The sequence below is a fragment of the Acinonyx jubatus genome, chromosome B1, assembly GCF_027475565.1.
Source record: "Acinonyx jubatus isolate Ajub_Pintada_27869175 chromosome B1, VMU_Ajub_asm_v1.0, whole genome shotgun sequence".
In the NCBI taxonomy this organism is placed as follows: Eukaryota; Metazoa; Chordata; class Mammalia; order Carnivora; family Felidae; genus Acinonyx; species Acinonyx jubatus.
The window spans coordinates 98,067,434-98,091,198 of NC_069382.1; the positions used below are offsets into that span (position 1 = coordinate 98,067,434).

The window sequence follows — 23,765 nt, forward strand, 5'->3', positions numbered from 1 at the left end:
AGAACCATCTAGCGAAGCCATCATTGCTATCACTGAACACACCCTTGCATTGCCTTTAGAACTTCAGCTACTATTGGCCCTGGAAACTAAAGACTTTCCTCTTCCCATAGCAAAATGAGTTTTTCATGGCACCTACTTCTTTCAGTCATTAGATCCGAAATCAAAGTTTGGGGCCAGAGTAGATCCTAAATCAAAGTTTGGGGCCAGAGTATCTGACCGACAGATCCTAATTCATGTGCACACATCCTAATTCTGCATAAGGCTGGAAGAGACTGTATACAGAGTTTCTGTTACTAAAGTAGGAGATGAACATTGCCAAAATTCAGAGAGAGTGAGAGAATAATTATTTGACAAAAAATGAGCAAAATTTCAGAGGCTCTACAGCTATTCTTTTATCAGGGTTTGAGGCAAACTCCCTGGAGATCTTAATTTGCCACAAACCCATTAGTAACAATTCCTCAAGACATAAGGAGCATCAACAGCCAAAACCAGGTAGGAAAACTTCTCTTTCTCTGAGCTTGACTGAAAGTTGGTAGCTTTGATAGCAATCCAGTAAATGGATCAGAGATATTCACCCAAATGAGGTATATGTCCCCTCCAAAATCTAAAGATGTAATGAAAACATTGTGCTTCTTTCTTAGTGATATGAGAATAAGGTACAGCCAATTCACCCTTTACTGTGAAAATCCCAGACTACTAGATCAGTGTTACTGATTTTTCCTCTTGCCTCAGTTTCCAATATATGGCTCAGCAGGGTATTGTTATGAATGCTGTCTTAATTTAAAATATTGATTTTATTCATCATGGATTCTTTGACATTAAGGATGTTTTTCTGATTACTGCATTAAAATATTTTCTATCTTGATTACTGAGTTTTTTAGTGTCCCCCTACTCTGTGCCCTTGAAGAATGCCTCACTAATGCTGGTTCTGCTTTAAGTCCATTCTCAGGGATATTCAACTGCCTGTTTCCAGGAGCAACTATTATATTAAGGGAGACTAATATAACATGTAGCCTAGAGAATATAAAGTTCTGGGTAGGGATATGTACATACAAAATAGGATAGCAGGGACGGTCTCAGACAGTGGGTGACATTTGAGGAAAGACATGAAATAAGGAATAGACACTTAGATTTGTGTTTACACATCAGTTTGAATTTTAAAGGGTACTCATTGACATGGACTTAAGGATGCGGTGATCAAGTGACCATTGCCAAATATCTCACAAGATCACACCTTTGGCTTATCATCCAGTCATGTGCCTATTAAGATAAGCTTTCCCTCCTTACCTCAGTAACTAAGGTCTCTGCCCCATTACTTAGCCTCTGACACTTGGGGATTCTGGTCTCTCCGCTGAAATCTGGTACCAAATTTAATACATTAACACCCCCAAGCATCTCTGGCCAATATGAAACACTCAAGTTCATCTAGGCCTTTAACAGTATCCAGAATGCCCTGAGGGCCAATTACAAAGTCAACTCAGAAAGGAGGGTATATGGGCTTATACCTCTAAAACTGTCAGATTTTGTAATTATATATGTATATGCTTTTATATATCATTACCTTATTATATTATTACATTGTATTAATATGTATTATATACATAATTTTTATAAACAGAAAAATCTGAAAGATGCATATGGAAATACATTATCAAGAAACTATACAAAAGAGGGAAAAAGATAATTTTAGACTAAGCTGAGTTTATCAATACACATGTGCATTTACCAGAGTGTCTGAATTCAGTACACACGCTCAAGCAAAGGGAAGTGGTTCTAACTTGTTTGCCTGGTGGTTTTAATGGAAACCTGGACTCAGCAGTGATCTGCACTACAAAAAAACCGGAGATGTCAAAAATTCCTTGGAATGGTGTGAAGAAAGAATCTACACACTCAGGGAACTATACGCATGGGAGTGTATTTATCACATGTAATTTATCCAACCTTTCCCTTCAAGAAGGCTCTGAAGACTGCTGTCAAGACATTGAGAATTAAGTTTTTGAGAAACATATTATTTTATTATATATACTATGTGTGTATGTGTATATATATATATATTATATATAATATATATAAATGTGGATATTTTCAACACATGCTTAAGCAGAATAACTAGTGCCTGAAGAATGTCCTTGCTCTCAAAGTTATATCCAATTTATATCAGAAACTAGATATTAATATCATAGGGCAGGATTTGCCCATTTATAATTGATGTGAAAAAAAAATCAATATGGAAAATGAACTCTCTTGCTTTAAGGATTGGTAAAGTTTCTCCTAATAATATTTTATGTACCTTAACACTTTCACTAGAAGAAAAAAGCTTATTTATTTTTATTTTGCAAAATAGTATAAATTGAAGGGATTCCCATTACGAGTATGTCTACCTATTTTTCTATGACTTTAGAAGAAGGTAATAACTGACTAAAGAACCAATCTTCATTTCTAGAAAAACAGTGTCTGTTTTACAGGGCAAATATTTAAACACTAAAATAAATTCTAAATAATTATGTCAGAGCCATAGTATCAGTTTCTGGCAGATAAAAGTTTCTTGACTCTGTGTTGAATCATCTCAGGCTTCTCACTTCTATGCCATTTGCTTCAAGAGTGCACTAGTGGAATGCCCAATTAACACATCAATACTCCAGAGGTCACCACTTCAAAAGCTGAGGCCAGATTCCCAAGTCACACGTGGGTCACCTGAATCTAACATCCTCATCATCTTCAAGGCTCCTCCCATAATTTTGAATTACAGGCATATCAGGTTTATGTTGGTTTTTACCTTTTTCACTTTCTCTAATGCATCACTACATTTCTTCCATTATTTTTAATAATATTTTTAGATCAGTTTTTGCTAGTTCTGTAGGCACAATCACTGTTCAGTATGGCATTATATCACTTTCCCCTTGATGATTAAAGGAGATTTTTTAAATGTTTATTTATTTGAGAGAGAGAGAGCACACACCCGTGCACAAATGGGGGAGGGGCAGAGAGAGAGAGAGAGAGAGAAAAGACCCTGATCCTAAACCCTCCCCTTTGTCAGCACAGAGCCCTAAAATTGGTTCAACCTCACCAACTGTGAGATCATGACCTGAGCTGAAATCAAGAGGAGGCTTAACCAACTGAGCCACCCAGGTGCCCAAGAAGATTTTTACATAGTATGTTGTCCTCATTCATTTCATGTATATTCAGAATTATCTTTTCCAAAAGTATTTCCCAAAATCACGTCCTTGCAAGGCTGAAATTAATAGTGTACTTCACTGCCAGCCAATTAAATTACACCGCTCTGCCAATCTTGAAGGAATTTCAAAAACGTGTTCTCTTTCTTCTTTAATATGGCTTCTTGCTTTAAGAAAACACAGAGAAGTGCCCCTTGTTGACCTGTCCAGCAAAGCCCCAGCCTGCCAAGAGGACACTTCTCGTCCTAAATCCACCACCCGACCAGCCCTCAGAAGGCTGGACAGGCCTTGTCCCTAAGTCCCCAGAAGAAAGAGGCCAGTGACCTCTTCAATGGTCAACTCTGTGAGGAGTGGCCCATCAGGCTAGGATTTGACTGGGACGAAGCAGCCAGCACAAGGAAACTGGGGAAGACACCCGGCCTCAGACCTCTGTCAAGGAGACCTCAGGTGAGAAGGAAAGCCCCAACCCACCCCAGAAGGCGGGCGAGGGTCCCATTCCCCCTCCCCAGGGTCTTCCAACCTCGGTTAGGGCAGGGGGCAGGGAGGCCGGTTCCCGTAAGGCCCCCATAGCCGGCCGGCCCGGCCTTCGCTCAGCTCCTAGGTACTGGGCAGCCACAAACAACTCACCTCAGAGCAGGCAGGAGCTTTCAGCCTCGGCGGATGGCACGCCTGGGGTACAGCCCCCGCAGGGGCCGAAGGGGTGATGGGCGAGGAGGGAACCGCGGCTTCTTCGCGCACTTGGGCTCCCACCCGCAGGCGAATCAGGGGGCCCACCGCCTGGTCCCCTGCCTCCGCGCCGCTTCCGCTCAGCCTGCCCGCGGCCGCCTGGGACCCGAGGGCGTGAGTACTTCCGGGACAAGCTGAGGTTCTAGGTACACCGCCGGGGTGGAGCGGTTTAGGATTTCCTGTTTGGAAAGTCGACCCTGCGGAAACAGCCCGCTTCCCTCAAGTTCTCCTGCTCCCAAAGGGCAGCCCTCAGAGACTTGCTTGTGCTCCCCTGAGACGAGCAGTGCACGAGTTTCGGGATGCACCTTCCTGGGAAGTCCGCCTGAGGCTGGTGGGGAGGAAGCTGATTTTCTGGGACCACCGGTGGATTTCTGTGCCACTGCCCTTGCCGCCCATCGTGGACATGCTGCCGTACACCCCAGGAACCAGGATCCAGCCCGGAAGTGACACAAAAGGAGAGCCTGGTGCTGAAGAGCACCATGCGCTCTGCATAAAGCGCCTGCAGATGGGAAAGATCGTGGATGGGTTTGAGGGGATCGTGTACGGGGCGAGGAAGGAGGCCCAGAGACAGAAGCAATCTGCCAAAGCCGAGATCCAGAAGGTTCGGAAAGAAAAAGACCAATTTGCAACAGACCTGAACTCCATGGAAGATTTTTCTATTTTCTCTGACCTCTCAAAGCTGAGCCACTAAAAAAGTTGATCAAAGGCTACTAATGAATGCTTCCTAACCAATGAAGGATCGCTGAAGAAGCACGTTGATTGCATAGGAACAGTTGGAAAGGAAGGCCAAAGATAGCAAGCACCGAAGGCCCATGCAGAAAAGAAATGCAAGCCGATAGATGGGAAGATCAACCACATACGGAGTAAGGGTTAAGTGGCCTTCCAGACGAGCCTAAGGAAGAAGCAGGTAGGTGCACATCCCCTTGCTGGAGAAGGCCACTGAGCAGAAGACTTAAAGAAACAATAAACTGACCAGAATCTGCGATGACCTCGTTTCCAAGATGGACAAGATCTGACATGCCCATTCTGCCTTCCGGTCTATGTCTGACTTTGTTAGAAGATTCGTGCTCTACTCTTTTAACTTCAACTCGTTTTTAGACCAGATTGTTTTAAAGAGAAAACTAAATACAGTTTCCCTTAAGTAAAAAAAAGAAAGAAAAAGTGCCTGACGTTTCTTACAGTATTTCTGAATTTTTGACTGTTCACTTCCCTATTCTTCCTTGCCTCTACCTGAAATAAAGTTTCTCCATGACTTTCATCTACATGTATTGCTTAACTCTTTCTGACTCCATGTGTCTGTTCTCAGGGTTTTCCTATGAGCAAAGTGCCTTCAAGCTGGTGATACACCCACCACATGGAAGAATCCCTATGTCTTTCCTGTTGTGTTGCACACTCTGTCTTCCACATGAGATAGTCTCTTTCCTAGGTTACAGATGCCTCCATTTGTTTAATAATCTCAAAACATAGGAATCAAACTGTATGCTACCCTAGAAATCATTAATTGTAGTATTTAACATAAGGCTCGTGGATCCCAGAGAGTTAATGAACAGGCTTCAGAAAATCCATGACCCCCCTCCCTGCCACACGATTGTATTACACAACAAAAAATGTTAAGAATCACTGATCTATTCTAACACTAATAACTTTACAGATGAAGAAACTGAAATCCAAGGTCAGAAAACTAAATTACTTGAAGGGAATAGACTTTTTGAATCCTGTGCCTCTCAACTTCTGAACTCAATTTCACATTCTCTTGGGGGTATAAAATTCCATGAAATGTCTTCAAAATCCATTACCCTGCCTGCAGGCAGAATTTGTCAGATCCCAGCAGATGCAACCCATGATACTGTTAAAGATCTCCTGGGAAAGGAATTTCATAATTTCCTTCAGTTTGCTTTCACACAAACATAAAGTCTGCCTCTTAGAGCAACCAATACATTATATTGCCTTTCTTTTTTATATCCTGAAAACACACACACACACACACACACACACACACACACACACACACACACCAGGGCCTTCCATATAATAAATGAATTTACCTTACTTACAAGTAAAAGTGTAATTTACCTTACTTATACTCTCTATCAAATATTATTTCAATTTGAGCTTTATTTGAATATGAAAATTAAAAACAATATCAAATTAGCTTTCATGTTTCTATTATATAGAAACTCAGGTTGATAAACTCAAGGTAATCCACAAATCCTTCAACCAACGAAACAACTATTTGTGCTGTTAACATGACATGTTTATTCTGTCTTTGTGAGGCTGGATTGAAAATGGAAATCCCTGCCCTGGCCCATGCTCATGGAGTAACGACAACGGTAGGAAAGTTTCTGAACAACCTATTGTATGCCTAAGCCACCTCTAGGCTTCGGAGGTCTTCTCACAGAGTAGGAGGGTACAGAACATGATTTTTCTTCCTCTTAAGTTTAAATGCCTTCTTCAGTGTCCAGGAATCCCTACCCTTCTCTGATACTCCTTCAGACAGTTTGCTGTTACTCTGCAACAGAGTAGGATTTTGAGTGATTTTCACTTCCTAAGTTCAAGTGAAACTATGTCAGATCATTCCCATTTCCATCTCCAAATGTCCATGGCATAGGTAAACAATAGAAAAAATGCAACATGATAAATAGCAGTCAAACTAAATCTCTCGACAGCAAGATTTCTCAAAATAATGTTGTAGGTCTGTTCATGTACAGAATCAAAGGGGCTGAATCTAAAAGTGGCAAGCCATTTTGCTTCTTTTCAGCCTAAATTATTATTGATGTTATTGGGGGGAAAATAAACAGACCAAGCAAGTGTGATCCTCATTGCATAGGGTCCTAGTGAAAGAACAGACAATTTAGCAGTCAGAGATAAGAGCTGAGGGAGAGGGATCAAACAAATCCTAGCTATTGCTAGGAAACCATCCAGATGATTGGGAATTATAAAGTTCAAAAAGGGTACTGACGCTTGACCTATAACAACGTTGGGAAAGGATGTAGAGCAAGCTGACAGAATCATTGAAAGAGAAGATTGATTGGATATGGATATGGGAATAAGATGTTGAATAAGAGAGTTAGCATGGATAAATGTCTGGAAATAAGACCACATTCTCCTTCAGCAGCTTTCACATAAAAGGAAAAAGGTGTGTAAGTGAAGATAAATCATGCCATTCTTTTCCACAGGGAGACTCTTCTTTGAGATCCCTGTTTCTCTGCCTTCCTGAGGTCCTGCCATTCTCAAAAAGATTGTTCCAGGTGTGCATTGTTGCATTTTGGAAGCTTGTCTGAACTCTAAAAACAGCATGATTGAGCGCTGTCTAAGCACTGAAGAGTGGCTAGTCAGATGCTGCTATGTTCCCAGGATTCATTCTCCATAGGAGGTACAAAAATAGCCATTTTCCTTTTTTCAGTGACACTATGGTAGAGTGAAGTGGTTGAGTGGATATTCATGACATAAGAACTATACTTCTTTTGGCCAACTGCTATGCTCATCATTTCAAAGTGCCTTTTGAATAGAGCTTGGTCTGAAAAAAAGAAACGGAGAAGTCTCATATAAAGAGGCAGTCTGTGTTTAGATTGCCCTGTCTAGCTAGCGTTCTTGTTGAGCATGGAGTGAGAAATGTCTTCCTGAAAGAAAGTCAAAAGACATTATTGTTTCTTCCTCAAGTATCGGTTCCCTACCAAACTGCAAAGAAAATTGGCAGCAAAAGGGGGAGAACTGGGGGCAGGAGGAAAAGAGGGAAAGCATTTTTAGCGTGTAAGCAAAGACATGGATGCACCCAAACAGGAAGGCAATGTTGCTTTTCGGTATGAAAGATAAAGGTAATTTTGTAACATTAAAGTGTGACTTGTTCTTGAAATTTCTCAGAATATTTTGTAGTCTTTTTTGATTGAGCTATAATTGACACACAACATTAAAATAGTTTTAGGTGTGTAATATAATAATTTGATATCTGTCTACATTGCAAAATGATCACCATAATAAATCTAGTTAACATCCATCACTGTATATAGTTACAGATGTTTTCCTTGTGATGAGAACTTCTAAAATTTGCTCTCTTAGCAACTCTCCTATATGCAACACAGTAGTATTAACTATAGTTGCCATGTTGTACATTACATCACCATGACTTACTTATTTTATAGAAACTTGTACCTTTGGTTCTCTTTAGCCATTTTGCCCATTCCCCCACACACACCCCTGTGTGTCCATGGGGTTGTTGTTTTTTGTTTGTTTGTTTGTTTGTTTGTTTGTTATTTTTTTAGGCTCTACATATAAGTAAGATTATACGGTATGTCTCTGACTTATTTTACTTAGCATAATGCCTTCAAGGTCTATCTATGTTGTTGCAAGTGCCAAGATTGCATTCTTTTTTAATAGATACCTAATTTTCCAATATATGGAGATAGGTAGGTAGGTAGGTAGGTAGGTAGATCACTTTTTTTTATCCATCCATCCATTGATAGACACCTGTTTCCATGTCTTGGCTATTGTAAATAACGTTGTAATGAACATGGGGGTATATATATCTTTTCAAGTTAGTATCTTCATTTTCTTAGAATAAATACCCAGAAATGGAATTGTTAGATTGTATAGTAGTTCTATTTTTAATTATTTGAGGAACCTCTATACCATTTTTCATAGTGGCTATACCAATTTACATTCCCACTGATGGTACACAAGGGTTACTTTTTTTCTACATCCTCTCCAAAACTTGTTATTTCTTGTCTTTTTTATTCTGGCCATTCTAACAGATGTGAGGTAGTATCTCATTTTGGTTTCGATTTTCATTTCCCTAATGACTAGTGTTGTTGAGCATCTTTTCATGTACCCGTTGGCCATCTGTATCTCCTCTTCGCAAAAATGTCTATTCAGATCCTCTGCACATTTTTAAATTGGATTTTTTTTTATTGTTGAGTTGTATGAGTTCTTTAAATATTTTGGATATTAACCTCTTATCAGATATGTGTTTTGCAAATATTTCCCCTATTTAGAAGGCTGCCTTTTTATTTTGCTGATGGTTTTATTTCGGTATTTATCATTTCATATGCATCATTTCTTCCATCATTAAATCCCAAGACTTCTTCATTGCATTTTAGTAGAAGAGGTAGCATGCAGTGGGTCAATTAAACCTTAGAACTTATGACCACACTATCTAATAGACTGACTTCCCTAAGCCATTTATAAACTCAGAAAAAAGAAAATGGTTTCACAAGTTTTCATACACAGTTAAACTTTTTATACTTCATTAAAGCTCAGATGCTGATTTTAAAAATAAATTATAATATATTTCTATCTAATGTATTAGTTTTCTTTTTGTATAAAGGGGAATTAGATTATTGAACACATTTTCAAATAAAGCTTTACTTTTACACTTCTAAATATGCTTTGATTTCTTGCTTTTAAAAATAAATGGCTGTTGAGGCGCCTGGTTGGCTCAGTCAGTTAAGAAACGGACTCTTGATTTTGGCTCAGGTCATGATCTCACAGTTCTTGAGATCGAGCCCCGCATCGGGCTCCATGCTTACAACACAGAGCCTGCTGGGGATTCTCTCTCTCTGTCTCTCTCTCTCTCTCTCTCTCTCTCTCTCTCTCTGCCCCTCCCCTGCTCACACTCTCTCTTTGTCTCTCTCTCTCCTAAAACAAATAAATAAACTTTAAAAAATGGCTATGATTTTATTAAAAGGTTAAGATTTATTATCTGAAATTAAGTAAATTAAAGGAAAATTTAAACCATTAATATGGAGCAACGGTCCAAAAGTGAAAATGAGAAGCTGAAAAAGAGAATGATTTAGAATAGTTCTTAAAAGACAAATGGTGGAAAGAAGAAAGAAGAAATGATGTTTTATTGCCCTTTAAGCAAAACTCACAGTACTATAATTATAATTACGGAGAAGACTCATTACAAGAAAATAATTAACAGGATAGATACAAGATATAACATGAAGCTAATAAGTTATTCAGGAACATTATATTTTTCATACAATGAAAAATGCCTCTATTATATTGCATTTCCATTCAATGGTCTAGAGATAGGCAAACATAATTTTTAAAATCCTGAGTCAAAAGTTGATGAACCCGAAAGTCATTCTTTTTTTTTCTGCATAACTTTTTACTACTAAATCATGTGGTACTGAAAATTCTATTTCAAGCTGCAAGGGTATTTTTCATGTCACTGACTAAGTGAAACACTTTAAAGACAAAGAGACAAATACTTCAATGTGTAATAGACTAACATCCACATGGAGGAAGGCAGTCATAAAGGATGTCAAAAAAAGATTATCACAGGTGGCTCCCATAAGACATGTTAATTTAAATTAAAATTGGTGTGCGGGTGCCTGGGTGGCTCTGTCAGTTAAGTGTCAGACTTCAGCTCAGGTCATGATTTCCTATTTGTGAGTTCGAGCCCTGCTTCGAACTCTGTGCTGACAGCTCAGAGACTGGAGCCTGCTTCGGATTCTGTGTCTCCCTCTCTCTCTGCCCTTCCCTGCTCATGTTCTGCATCTCTCTCAAAACTAAATAAATATTTTTTTAAATTTTTTCAAATTAAAATTGGTGTACCAATTGAAGTTTTAATTTAATCATGTAGCTATTATAGGCTCAGAATCACTGATTGGAAAGTGATTTACCATCTAATTAACTCAAAAAGGCAGAAGTCATAAATTTACAATTATTTCTTAGTTAACACGTTAGATGTCACAGGACTCTCTATGTATTTTATACTAACATTTAGCAAGGTAACTCATAGGAAATTATTTTCATGGATATGGAATAATTGCCTTTTCAACGTGATTTTCAATGGAACCATTCAAACAAAAGCCAATGATTTAACCATCTTCAACGTTTTTAAATTTCTTTTTTCAAAAATTTTTAATTTCTTTTTTCAAACTTAAAGAAAAACAAAAATTACAATATTCCTTTTATGAGTAAAAATTATTTAGCTGTGATTATGGTGTTTTCTATAAGTATATACTTTCACTTTATCTCTAAGAGCTGTAAAATGTGAGACTCTGTTCTAGAAAAGAAACAACAGTCATTTTTCATCAAATCACCAATTTTAATGAATATCTTGTGAGTGGCAACTGTGTATTCGGAACCAGAATAGTTCTCAGTGAAACGGTCCCAACTAGAGGAGTTTAAAATTTATTTGAGAATATAAGCCTAGTTACACGAAAACGTTTCATGATAAAAATTAAAATGTCAAGAATAGTGGTAAAAATAGATTTCAAAATATAAACAAAACAAATAACAAAAAGAGGAGTAAATTCCACAGCTTTGCATAAACACTATCTCAAGAGAGCTGAAATATGAAAAAGAAAAGAAAATGAAATAGATGCCATTAAGAAGAAAAGGCAATGATATCTAAAAACATAGGAAACATACCGTCATATCATCTCAAGGTTACAAGGGATTATAAAAGTGCCCTAATGAGACACCTACTCATGGTCATACTTAAAAGCTAAAAGACAAACAGTGTGTGTGTGTGTGTGTGTGTGTGTCTGTCTGTGTGTGTGTGTGTGTGTGTGTGTGAGAGAGAGAGAGAGAGAGAGAGACAGAGACAGAGACAGAGAGACAGAGAGAGACAGAGAGACAGAGAAAGCTAATGTTTAGTGAATGCTAATTTTATGTCAAGGACTCTTCCAAGCACTTTAAATTTGTTATTTTATTTAATCATTATACAACTTATGATACTTTTAGTATTATTTTAATCTGATTTTACGTTTATTTTTAAGCTGATTTTATGTTCAAGGAAACAAAGTTCCAGGGGGTTAAGTAAATTGTCTAGGTTACAGGATGAAAACTTTAGCTAACATTTGAGCCCCAGCAGCTTGATTCCAGACCCCACTCTTTCCAATAATATGACACTGCAGGGCCATATACTTTAAGGGCATGAGCTCTGGATCAAGGCTCCCTGGGTTTAAATTTCTGCTCCACTATTTACTTGCTTTGGGTCTTGGCACTAGTTACTCCAAAGCTCTGAGCTTCAGTTTCTTTGTCTGAAAAATGGGAATAATAATGGTAATTAACTCACTAGATTGCTAAATTATGTATAAGATAATATACCTGGTCCATACTAAGTACCTAAAAATGTTAATAGTAGTGTTAGTAGTACCACTGTATTGAATCTTTGTAAAAGAGAAGTTGCATGTTCCGTGTAAGAAGAGATTGATTAACTGAAAACAGAGTTTTGTTCCTAAGGTGAGCAGTGTCGTACCTGTGGTACTGTTTCCAATTGCAAATCTGTCTATCCTGGTTCATAGGACATTCACTAACCAGTTTAGCAAGCTTGACTGTTTTCATTGAGTCCCAATGTCAGGCCCTGTCCTCACAGTCTTTAGTGAACCTCAGTTTCATCCATTAGCACCGGATGACAGACACTGTTCTGGCAGGAGACTCTCCGTGTGGTGCTTGCACCCAACAACAGCTGAGAGAAGACTTACATTTTCACTGTGCCCTATGGAACTGACACAGAAACATTGTCGTGCCAATATCAATGTGCCACCAGGGGGCTTATTCAGGGGGAATTCCAGCAATAGATACACTTCCAGCCTGAAGCCCTGCTCACTGCCGTAGTTACACCCAATCACTGTCACCTGCCAGTGCCCCTCATTCATGCTAGATTCTTTCTCAGCGTCCTCAGAAATCAAGCTTTCATGTTTATTCAGGGTCAACTTTCATTTTCATGGACAGACACACAGTTGTGTTTTCTTTACTTGCTTTTTACTCCCTTATATTTTTCCCTACTTGTGTCCCTCATATTTGTGAATAATAAAGATTGTATTTTTCCCTTCATGGTTCCTATTTAACACACACACATGAAGACACCTGGTAAGTTTCGTATCTAGACCCACTAATTTTTGGATGTTAATAATAAATAAAAACATAATGAATATAGGTGAGTAAGCTGTCATATAAAAGTAGCTAATTCAAAATAATGTATAGTGAAAAATCAATAGGTTCTCAAACATAATTCTAATTTTTAAATGAAAATTGAAAAGCCAAACATGAGTGTAATATAAGCACCTTCCTCTAACTTCTTATGTTTTGCCAGTATTCATTGTTTTCAAAAGAAAATGGAACAAAAATTGATGAAATAGTCACGTTAACAAAAGTATCTCTGTTAGGGCAGGTAAATGTCTTTTTGAAAATTCATAGACTGCACAAAAAATGTTATTTTTATTTTTTCCAACTGTATTCAGAATGGGAAAAAATGTTGAAAGCACAAAGGAAACCCAAACCAAAAAATCTCCTATAATGTGATCACTTAATAAAACGAACATTTAAATGTTAGTATGGGGGTGCCTGGCTGGCTCAGGAAGAAGAGCATATGACTTTTGATCTTAGGGTTGTGAGTTTGAGCCCCGTGTTGGATATAGAGATTACTTAAAAAAATAAACTTTAAATGTTAATATAAATGATCCTAGTCCTTTCCCTATGGGTGCACACAGAATCATATATGAGGAAATGTAGCATGTATTTCACTATCAGCGTTCACTGAATGCTTGCTCTTGGCCTCTCTGTGTTATGCCTCTATGTTACAACTTGCGTTTGGTAAGACACATGCTTACCAAGAGTCAAATGATTTCTGTGCCCCAAAGTGTTAATGAGAACTATAATTAAAAAGCTGACACAATACATACAACCAAGATAACAATAAAAAATTGAGGTGGGGGATAATCAAAATCTGGAAAGAATGTTCTTTCAGATTGCTTTTCTACCATTTTCATGTTCCTGATATAGTTAACAAAACTAACATTTGTAATATTTGTTGATGAATTTGTTCATTCGTTCACAGTTTTGTTCATTCAGCAAACATTTATGACCATTGTGATTGTGTCAGGGAGTAAGTCGGGAATCAACAACAAACAAAACAGTACAAATTCTTGTCCTCATAAAGCTTGAGTGGCAAAGATTGACCACGAACCCCTAAATATATATTTAAGGATTGTGTATGAATCAATGTGCAGCAACAGAGTGACTGTGAGGAACTGCTGTTTACAAGGGGTGCTCAGTGATGACCTGTTAAGAGGGCACATGAGCAAACACCTAAAGGAAGAGGGGACAGCATGTGGCTCTGTGACAGCAGAGCCTCCCACAGGGAAGGGGTAGCAAACACAAAGGGCCAGTTTGGGAACCCAGGGAGGCCATGTGACTAGGGAGCAGGGGGAGAGGTGAGAGCCTGAGCAGGTAAAGTCAGAGAGCCAGACAGAGGTCCAGATCAGACCTAACTTGGCAGAATGTGATGAGGAATTCAGTATTTTTCTGTGTGAGGGAAAGCCATCGGAAAGTTTGAACAGAGTGGCCAGATCTGACTTCCTTTTAAAGAATCATATTGGCTGCTGTGTAGAAAAGAAGGGGCAAAGCTAGTTAGGAGGCTCATGCTTTGGGGAATAAAATGGTAAATATTAAGGGTTAAGGAACGGTTGGATTTTGGATGTATTTTAGTTTTGCTGAAGGACAAGATCTAACAATTACTTTCAAGTTGTGGAAATGATGATGTTGATGATGATTCAAAAAGAATGACACAGAAGAGGTCTTTGCTCAGGAAAAAAGAACTCTTCTCATCAAAAAATTGACAAATTATAATACATTTTATGCCTACGGCAAAAATTAAACTTTTAAAACAACTAAGTCTTTTTTTTTTTTTTTTAGTGATTACTACAGTGGGCTGAATTTTCCTATGAATCAACCAATTAGGAAACCTAATCTCATCTGATAAAGAAGTTTCATTGTTAGCATGATACTTTATTAAGCAGAAGGAATGTGACTTCAAAATGCACTTTTGAAAGTAAGGTTAGAGCTTTCTACTTATTTTTTTCTGTCATATTTTTCTCTTTTCCTTCATGTAAAAAAATATCACAAAGTAAACACACGCTGCCTTTCTGTTTCTGGACACTGCCTCCGACAGCTCTTGTTGAAAAGTTACAAGTTCCTTATTATCATCACTCCCCAATCCCTTTTTACCGTGCTGACACTCCAAGACACACTATAATCAATGCAGATATGTGTTGTAAAATTATATTTCTGTGACAGAGTCAACTGAATTCCACCCAAGTAAAAAAAACAAAAAACAAAAAACAAAAAAAAAAAGTTCAAGTGTACAGAACCTTTTGTCTTCTACATGGAAGAGGTTGTTAATGCCTCATAAACACTGAAGTTTGCACAGTGGAAAGAAAAATGAGGATTTAGTAGATACTTGGGCAACTACTTGGACAGGAAGTAGAAAAAACAGTTGTCTGTATGAGACATCAATACCTTCAATAGCTCTCTGCAGATTCCTAAAGTTTTGAGCACTCCAGATGGGGTGTGAGAGCCGTGCAAAGTCATCTGAAGAGCAGGACAGCATGGCTGTATAGGCATCAGAGAATAAAACTTTAAAGTTTATGTTCAAACATGTATTTCAGAATGACAGGAGGTTCCTCAAGGATAGAAATCACCAGAAGAAAAGAACAAGAAATGAGAATGACCTTCTGGGAGATAATGGTACATAACATTAACCTTCCCAACTTCTCTTATAGTATTATTTATTGTCAAGTAAGTTTCAGATATGCACTTATATCAAACCTAAGACTGAAGGAAATAAAATTTCTGTCATCACTGCGATATTTATGTCTGTGTGGACTATGACTGCAAGACTGCCCTTTAGGATAAACTTGCTTCAACCACAGGGAGCAGTATTGAAACTGATCCACTGAGAAACATATTCCTATATAAATTGTTTTTGTTGTATTCATTTCCACTCTAGCTGCCATAACTTAATAGCTGTAACAGACTCATGATATCATGTTGTTTCCAAGAATTGCTTCACTTGAAAGTCTGTAGCACACAACTAAAATATTGAGTGTGTGAGAGTCATGCATGAGCTATAAAAAGCAGAAGGGAATTAGCATCAACACCAATATCTTGGCTGAGTGTCTAAATGTTATCCTCTGACAGTGGCAGACTATTAAACAATTTTTAAATAAGACATTTTTTCCACCACAAGGAAAACATTCATTTATACTTTATAACCCAGGATTTAAGGCTTTAAAAGAAAATATGCTGTCTGTACCATGGATTATCTAAAGGCATTGGAAAGACCTGCCAATACAATTGGCTTGAGATTGGAAAGTTGGAGATGGTTTTTAAATTTAAAAAAAAAATGGTGTCTAAGAACAAATGAGTCATAGACAAAAGGCCAAACCATTTCATTCTGAAGAAAGTAGGAAATGTCAAAAAAACAAAGATTGCATATGAAAATATGAATAAAAAGTAAAAGAAAGATTACTTTATTTGTATCAAACTAGTCTCCCATGGCTTTCCATTCAGCTGTGGAATATATTTTACAAAGGTAATATTATAACGAGTGTTCCCTATAGCTGGAAAACTTGCAATGTGCTTTCATTATGTAACTCAGAGTTTCTCAGCAGAGGCATTATTGACATTTGGGGATGGATAATTTTTTGTTGTAGGACACTATTCCTGTTCACTGCAGGATATTTAGCAGTATCCCTGGCCTCTAGATGCCAGTAGCATCTCCCACTTAGACAACCCAAAATGTCTCTAGAAATTGTCAAATATCCTCTTGGGGTAAATTCACCCTTCTCTGGGAACCACTGACCTAAATCAAGAAGCTATACAATAAAAATTTTGCCATGTATCTCTATACAACAAGTATACATGTCCAATTATAACTCTTCCATGATTTTTTAAGACTTTCTAGCTTATTTAAAGTAATTTATATTGCACTAAGAACAAGTTAGTGTCAAGTAACATGTCTTATGTGGTTCATGCAATTAAATAAAGGAGCTTATGTGCACTGAACAAACAGAACTGTACACGCGGTCTCTAGTCCTTAAATTCAGATTGTGTGGACTCATGAAGTCTCCAAATGATTGTCAAGATAATGAAAAAGGAAGAGGAAACCAAAAAAGAAATTAAAAATAAAACGGAATGAAAAGGTGAGTGAGGAAAGAATGCTAGAACTATTAAATCAGCCAAGGTGATGGTAATCAGAGAGCATTATGGGAAGCTTTTTCTTGGAGACGTAAAGCTGATGTAACACCATTTAGAAATACTGTCCAAGTCACAGATGACACATTTCTGTCACTATATTGTGATGAATAAAGTGATACAAAAAAAACCCCAAAAAGTCACAAGAGCTTCTGCAAGAGGATATGGTACTTCTACATGTGGCCTAACATGCAAACTTCCAGGAAGTCTCTGGGGTTTGAGGATCTTTGTCCTTTCGAGAGAACCCTCCATAGATGATGAATCCTTGATATCATTTCAATACCAGAATAACTTGGATGGTATTTTGAGAAAGAGTGTTAGGGGATAAATAAATAGTATGTAAAATTTGTTTCTTAGTCTCCGTGTTAGTCACATTCCCTCAAAGTCAAGAGTGTGAGGAAGAAACATACACAAAGGGAGACAAGTGCCCAAAAGGAGTTATACTCAGAGAAAGAAGCAAACTAGACTATCAGACTTCAAAAGTGATAGGGAGCTGTGGCAAGCTATTTGTAACAGACACTGCTAATTCAGACCAAATACTCCCTTTGAGCAGAACTGCACCCCTTGGTTGAGATCTAATTATTAGAAATGCTCTACCCCACCTCCCACCCCCAGCCATTAATCTTTGATTTGGCTAAACTAAACCAAATGACATTCAAAAGAGATTCTATTTCTTAGATTCATAGATGGCTTTTAAAATGAATTTTGCGGCTGGGTGCCAGATGGACGAATTTAGGAATAAAAGGTTTCTATCTACAGAGCAGATAACATCTATATTAAGTTTAGAAATACAACATCAGACAAAAACATTGAAATGTGATTTTCTCACCACAGTGAAAAAATAAGGAAAAACTGAGGGCATGAGAGACGGTGGTTTACTCTGAAAGGACGTCTCATGAACTGGCCCACCTACTCAAATTGGAACTGCCAGTTATGTTTCAAATGGGACACTTCGAGGTTTGCTTTGATGTGGTGAGGGGAGGGGAGCAATTTTCAGGCAGGCTCAAATTAAGCCTCCAGTTGCTTTCAGGGTCATCTTTCCAGGCCTCAGTTGTCTCATCTGAAAAATGAGGATGGTGGGCTTAGATAATCACTTCCCAGAGTATGTTCCAGGGAATATTATTCCTAAGCGAGTCTTTATGAAAAACTGTTCTTCAGCAAGTAGGCACACATTACATTCTCTATGATATGGATATATACTGTGGATAATATTGTGCACCAACATACTGCACGTTTCTTCATCCACCCAATGTACCAGTACCATTATGCTAATACACACGTAAGTAAGACCACGGTACGAAGGAAACCCAGGACTGTTCCCTTCTTGCAGATTTAGAAAGCACATTAGAGTAGTACAGATTCTAAAAAGTTTTTTGGGTAAAGAAACATGTTTGATTTATGTATACCAATATATTACAAATTATTCTGACCACAGAACCTTTTTTTGCTCAGAACATATATATTTAGATTCCGCGGAACACTCTGAAAAATACAAGTCTCAGTATCTAATATCTTTTCAAGGTCTAGCATGTTAAAAATATGAGGTTTAAAGAAGTTCATCAAGAGACATTCTTACATAATCTGTTCAGAGACAGCAAGTATATCTTCCATTCTGTCCACGAGATTGTGGCTCTTCCATCTTGAAATTAGATATTGAGAGTGAAATGAGCACACTTCATGTCCAGTAGAAGAATATTGAAAAGGGATCAGTTGAAATAGTAATGCAGCATGCATCCAAGGAACCCACACAAAAGACTGTGCCTCTAGATACCAGTAATTATGTGGCCAGAGGGAAAACCCTGATTCTGTGGTCTACAGCCCTTCCCGCTCTCTGCTTACTGCCCCAATACTGCCAGGCTTTCCAACTGCATGGTTGGAAGCACAGAAGTTTTCTGGAGAACTAGAAAAATGTTGCTTTTGCTAGCCTGTCTTGCACCGAACAACTATTTATAGCTAAAAAAGTATACAGTACACGTAATTCACATTACATTTTTAAAGCACTTAGAACTACAGACATGATGTATGTAAAGCACTTCAGGTAATGCTAATGCACAGCAAGAGCTAATAATGTGTAATAGTGTGGACAATATTGTTGGCCAACATACTACAAGTTTTTTCATCTACCCAATGTAGTAATATCATTATTCTCACTTACATGTAAGCAACTTGACCAAGATCACACTGTATGTGAGTGAAAAGGCAACTGAGTACTATCCAAATATAGATTTATTATTCTGAACCACTACCTCCTGCAGGAAATCGACCTGCAGATCGGATCTCAGTTCCAGCTCAGAAGCTAGTAGCTCCTCCCATTTACATCAGGTGGCTTGAGGCCACAACAAAGGAGTCTGCTCCCCTCCCATTTAGGGTCTAAGTGATGGTCATTATTGTTTCAGTGAACAGTTCTAAGAGAAAAAAGAGTGGGGTTGGGTGATTTGTTTTTATTCCTCCCAAAGTCTCTCTTCTCCCTTGTAGAGTCAGTTTTATACCCAAATGAGTTTCAAAATAAGTAGGACCACCCTGCCAAAATACTACTCCATATTTTTTTTTAGCATTTTTCAGTTTATTAAACAATTATATACCCATTTTGCCTTTTTTAATTTAAAAATACTATGATATAAATAGAAAATAATTATAGTACACAAATTACATTTAAGAACAAGGATATAAGCCTAGCGTACTGTGTGTCATAAAAATCTATGTAGATCTGCCATACAAATAAGCTTATGTTTAGAACTTCCAAGAATTGAGAAAATATGTTTTGAATGATCACTCTTCAACTTTCTTTCCTATTTTTTAAAAAATTAGATTCCCAAGGAAATCCCAAGGCAGTTGGTCAGAATTCAGTGTCTTGCAGCTTGATCATTTTCACTATTGTTGCTTTCTAGGTGAATGAATCTTGTGCTAAGATAATAAAGTATTGAGTACCTGAGTTAGAAACTACAGCCATGACTGGAGACAAAAATTTTCTAAGTACCCCACAAGATAAAGAAAGCCACACGAAACTTCCCTCCTCCCTGGCCAGCAGATCAAATTCCACTCCCCTTTTCTTTGTTTATATCACCATCACCTGTAGGAAGCGTTGGAAGAATGATTCAGCCTGTAGAGAGATCACTAAACGAAACTGAGGGGTTACTCCAAAATTTTCTTAAAATCTTATAAATTAGACTGATTTTATGGTGGAGAAAGCAGGCAGAGGCAGAATGCTATGCACCCCCACCAATTGCCATGGCAAAAATGCATGCATTTTCAGTGGGATAGGCAAATACTGTAGAAGGTGGATGGATTTTAGCCATCTTACCTGAACTCTAAGAAGGATGCTAGGGTATTCTTTGCGAGGGCAAAAGAAATTAAGAAGAAAGAACAGATGAATCTACCAGCAGGATCATGTGCTTATAGGAGCTGAAAGGCATCTAAGCTGAAGGCTGATTTCCCTTGTCTGGGAATTGTGCTGTGTGTGTGTGTGTGTGTGTGTGTGTGTGTGTGCGTGCGTGTGCGTGTGTGTCTGGAAGATGGAATTTCTTACTGGGTTCTCTGAACTCACACATCCTCCCCAAGAGGAATCCAGAATTTCAGCACAGCCACAGAATAGACATGAATCACATGTCCTTTTCTTGAACTCCTTCTCCCTGACCCTAGACAACAGGAAACAAATTTCGCACAAGGTACAGGGAGCCAAGTACCATGTAACTAAGTTGTGCTCTGCACACATACACCCATGCTCTAAGGTAAAGGGCAGGAAAGGGAAGTAAAAGAACCAGCCGGGCTCCCTTCCTACTTTAGAACTGGCCAGTAATAGGGGAGGGAAAAGAATGTCATCAGTTTATCAACAACTAACTTTAGATTATGAGATACTTAGAACTTTTGGCTTCTGACTTTTTGTTTGCTCCACTTAGGGTTTCATACACCTTCTTAAAGGGTCAAATTCTGTATCCTGTATTTATCAGACTGAGGCCTCTGTTCCTGAAAATTCATTATCCTGTGTCTTCTTTCACCAGAAAAATCAACAGTAAACAGAAAAATTGACATTTTTGTTAATACTCACTGATTTCTATGTGTTTCAGTATATTTAGATAAAAAAATATTCAAATAATCTTGTGCAAATTCAGTGGTTAAATTCTAAACAGAGAGGCATTAACAAGGATGATTTTTTTTAACTTCTTCATTAGAGTTAATGTCGGAACTGGGTAGAGAATTTTTGGAAATCAAAAAAGGGACATCTAAAACTAATGCATACCAGGGAAAGAGAACAGGTGATGAGGAACACATATGCAAGACATATTTAAACACTTAGGTGCCTGGAAAATAGGAATTGGGTTCTTTCTTGCCAAATCTGGTTCAGTCACAACTATTTAAGAATGAAATTTGTTACTGGGCAGGGTTGAGGTCAGCTATAGGCTGAATTATATAGCTTACCATATGTTGAAGTCCTGATTCCCAAGATTTCAGATTGTGACTACATTTGAAGACAGTGTCTTAAGTAGAAAAAAAAAAAACAAAGACAAAACAATTTTTTGTTTGTGAATAGGGAAAACCCAGTCCTTCTTCCTGCGTGTCTCCTCTGATCTCACACCACTACCTCGCACTCACAACACCTCTGACTCCAGGTGTGTGAGGATTCCCCCATCAAGCAATTCTCAGACACTTGCTGAGTGTTCTACAACTTAACTCAGTGCTGACTCTATCTACCTGGAGATGGTGTTTTCACCCACCTAAAAGCTCTCTGAACCCTGCACTTTTGGGATTTTTATGGAGTCTTCATCACGTAAGCATAATTGATCATAAACTCCATTTCCAGCCCTTCTTCCTTCTCAAGACAATTGAGAGGCGGGCTGAAAATCCCAAGCTTCCAATTATGGCTTGCTCTCTCTGGGGACCAGAGATGACCAGAACCATCCAGAAGCCCACCCAGAGTCACCTCATTAGAACAAAACACACTCCTATCACCCAGGAAATTACAAGGGGGAGGACAGGGAAGGGACCAACATATATATTTTTTCTATTAGATCACGTGTCTTTAAATTTTTTTTTAATGTTTATTTATTTTTGACAGAGAGAGAGAGAGAGAGAGCGCGCGAGCATGAGCAGGGGAGGGGCAGAGAGAGAGGGAGACACAGAATCCGAAGCAGGCTCCAGGCTCTAAGCTGTCAGCACAGAGCCTGATGCGGGGCTCAAACTCACAGACTGTGAGATCATGACCTGAGCTGAAGTTGGATGCTTAACCTACTGAGCCACCCAGGCGCCCCACTTGTAATAAATAAAGCTGTCAGCACAGAGCCCGACATGAGGCTCGAACCCACACACCGTGAGATCATGACCTGAGCCGAAGTTGGACGCTCAACCGACTGAGCCAGCCAGGCGCCCCCAGATCACGTCTTTAAAAAGGTAACTAAATATTGGGGTACAATAGGGGCACTTGTACCCCAATGTTTATAGCAGCACTTTCAACAAGAGCCAAATTATGGAAAGAGCCTAAATGTCCATCAACTGATGAATGGATAAAGAAATTGTGGTTTATATACACAATGGAATACTACGTGACAATGAGAAAGAATGAAATATGGCCTTTTGTAGCAACGTAGATGGAACTGGAGAGTGTTATGCTAAGTGAAATAAGTCATAGAAAGACAGATACCATATGTTTTCACTCTTATGTGGATCCTGAGAAACTTAACAGAAGACCATGGGGGAGGGGAAGGAAAAAAAAAAGTTTAGAGAGGGAGGGAGCCAAACCATAAGAGACTCTTAAAAACTGAGAACAAACTGAGGGTTGATGGGGGGTGGGAGGCAGGGGAGGGAGGGTGATGGGTATTGAGGAGGGCACCTTTAGGGATGAGCACTGGGTGTTGCATTGAAACCAATTTGACAATAAATTTCATATTTAAAAAAAAAGCTAACTAAGTTAGGGACAACTGGGTGTGTCAGTAGGTCTAGCATCAGACTCTAGATTTCAGCTCAGGTCTTGATCTCATCAATTGTGAGTTTGAGCCCCACATCAGGCTCTGCACTGACAGCTTGGGGGCCTGCTTGTGATTCTTTCTGTTTCCCTCCATCTCTGTTCCTCCCCTGCTTGCGCTCTCTCTCTCTCTCAAAATAAGTAAATAAACAAGAAAAAAACAAAGGTAACTAGGTATAATGAGGTCATTAGAGTGGGCCCTAATTTGATCTGACTGGTACCCTTATAATAAAAGAAAATTAGGACACAGACATGTACAGAAAGAAGACCATATGAAGACACAGGGAGAAGGCCAAGGCCAGAAGCCAAAGAGTGAGGCCTCAGAAGAAACTAACGTTGCTGGCATCTTGAGCTCAGATTTCTAGCCCCCAAAATTGTGAGAAAATAAATTACTATTGTTTATGTCACTCAGTCAGTGGTATTTTGTGAGGATAGCCCTAGAAAACTGATGCAGGATCGATATCACAAGAATCTAAAGACATGGTCGATTTGTGATTTTGACAAGACCAAATCATCTAAAAGGACAGGAACATATCACCTTGGTGATTAAGCATATATCACATAAAGTATTACTAAAAGTGAGTTTTCCAGCACTTCTCCTGTTTGAAATACATTTCAGAACTTAGAAATAAATTTTCTTAGTGTTTCAATGTTATACTTTCTTCATCCAATTTCAGCTTTTATTGGTTTATTTTCCCAAGGATGGAACTCTTGAGACATAACTGATTTTCAAAAGCTTTATTAATAGCCAACTCAAACAGTTGCAAAATCATCAACACGTACATGCAATCTGTGGGAAAATGAATCCAATTTTTTATGAGAACTTTTTTCCTAAGAAAAATCAAACAGCTACATATGACAGGTTTATGAATCTAAGCTGAGATACAGAAAAATAGTTACAATGAATGAGTGGGTAGAAATCC

General features: G+C 38.4%; 1 long non-coding RNA gene across 1 annotated transcript in view; it reads right to left on the reverse strand.

Moving 5' to 3' along the window:
* LOC128314467 (uncharacterized) overlaps positions 1-20,347 on the reverse strand; it is a 194,593-nt gene extending 174,246 nt beyond the window's left edge. Inside the window, exon 1 of the long non-coding RNA XR_008296144.1 lies at positions 20,188-20,347. This is a non-coding gene — a long non-coding RNA (uncharacterized LOC128314467). The remainder of the gene's footprint in view (positions 1-20,187) is intronic.
* Positions 20,348-23,765: the final 3,418 nt, after the last annotated feature.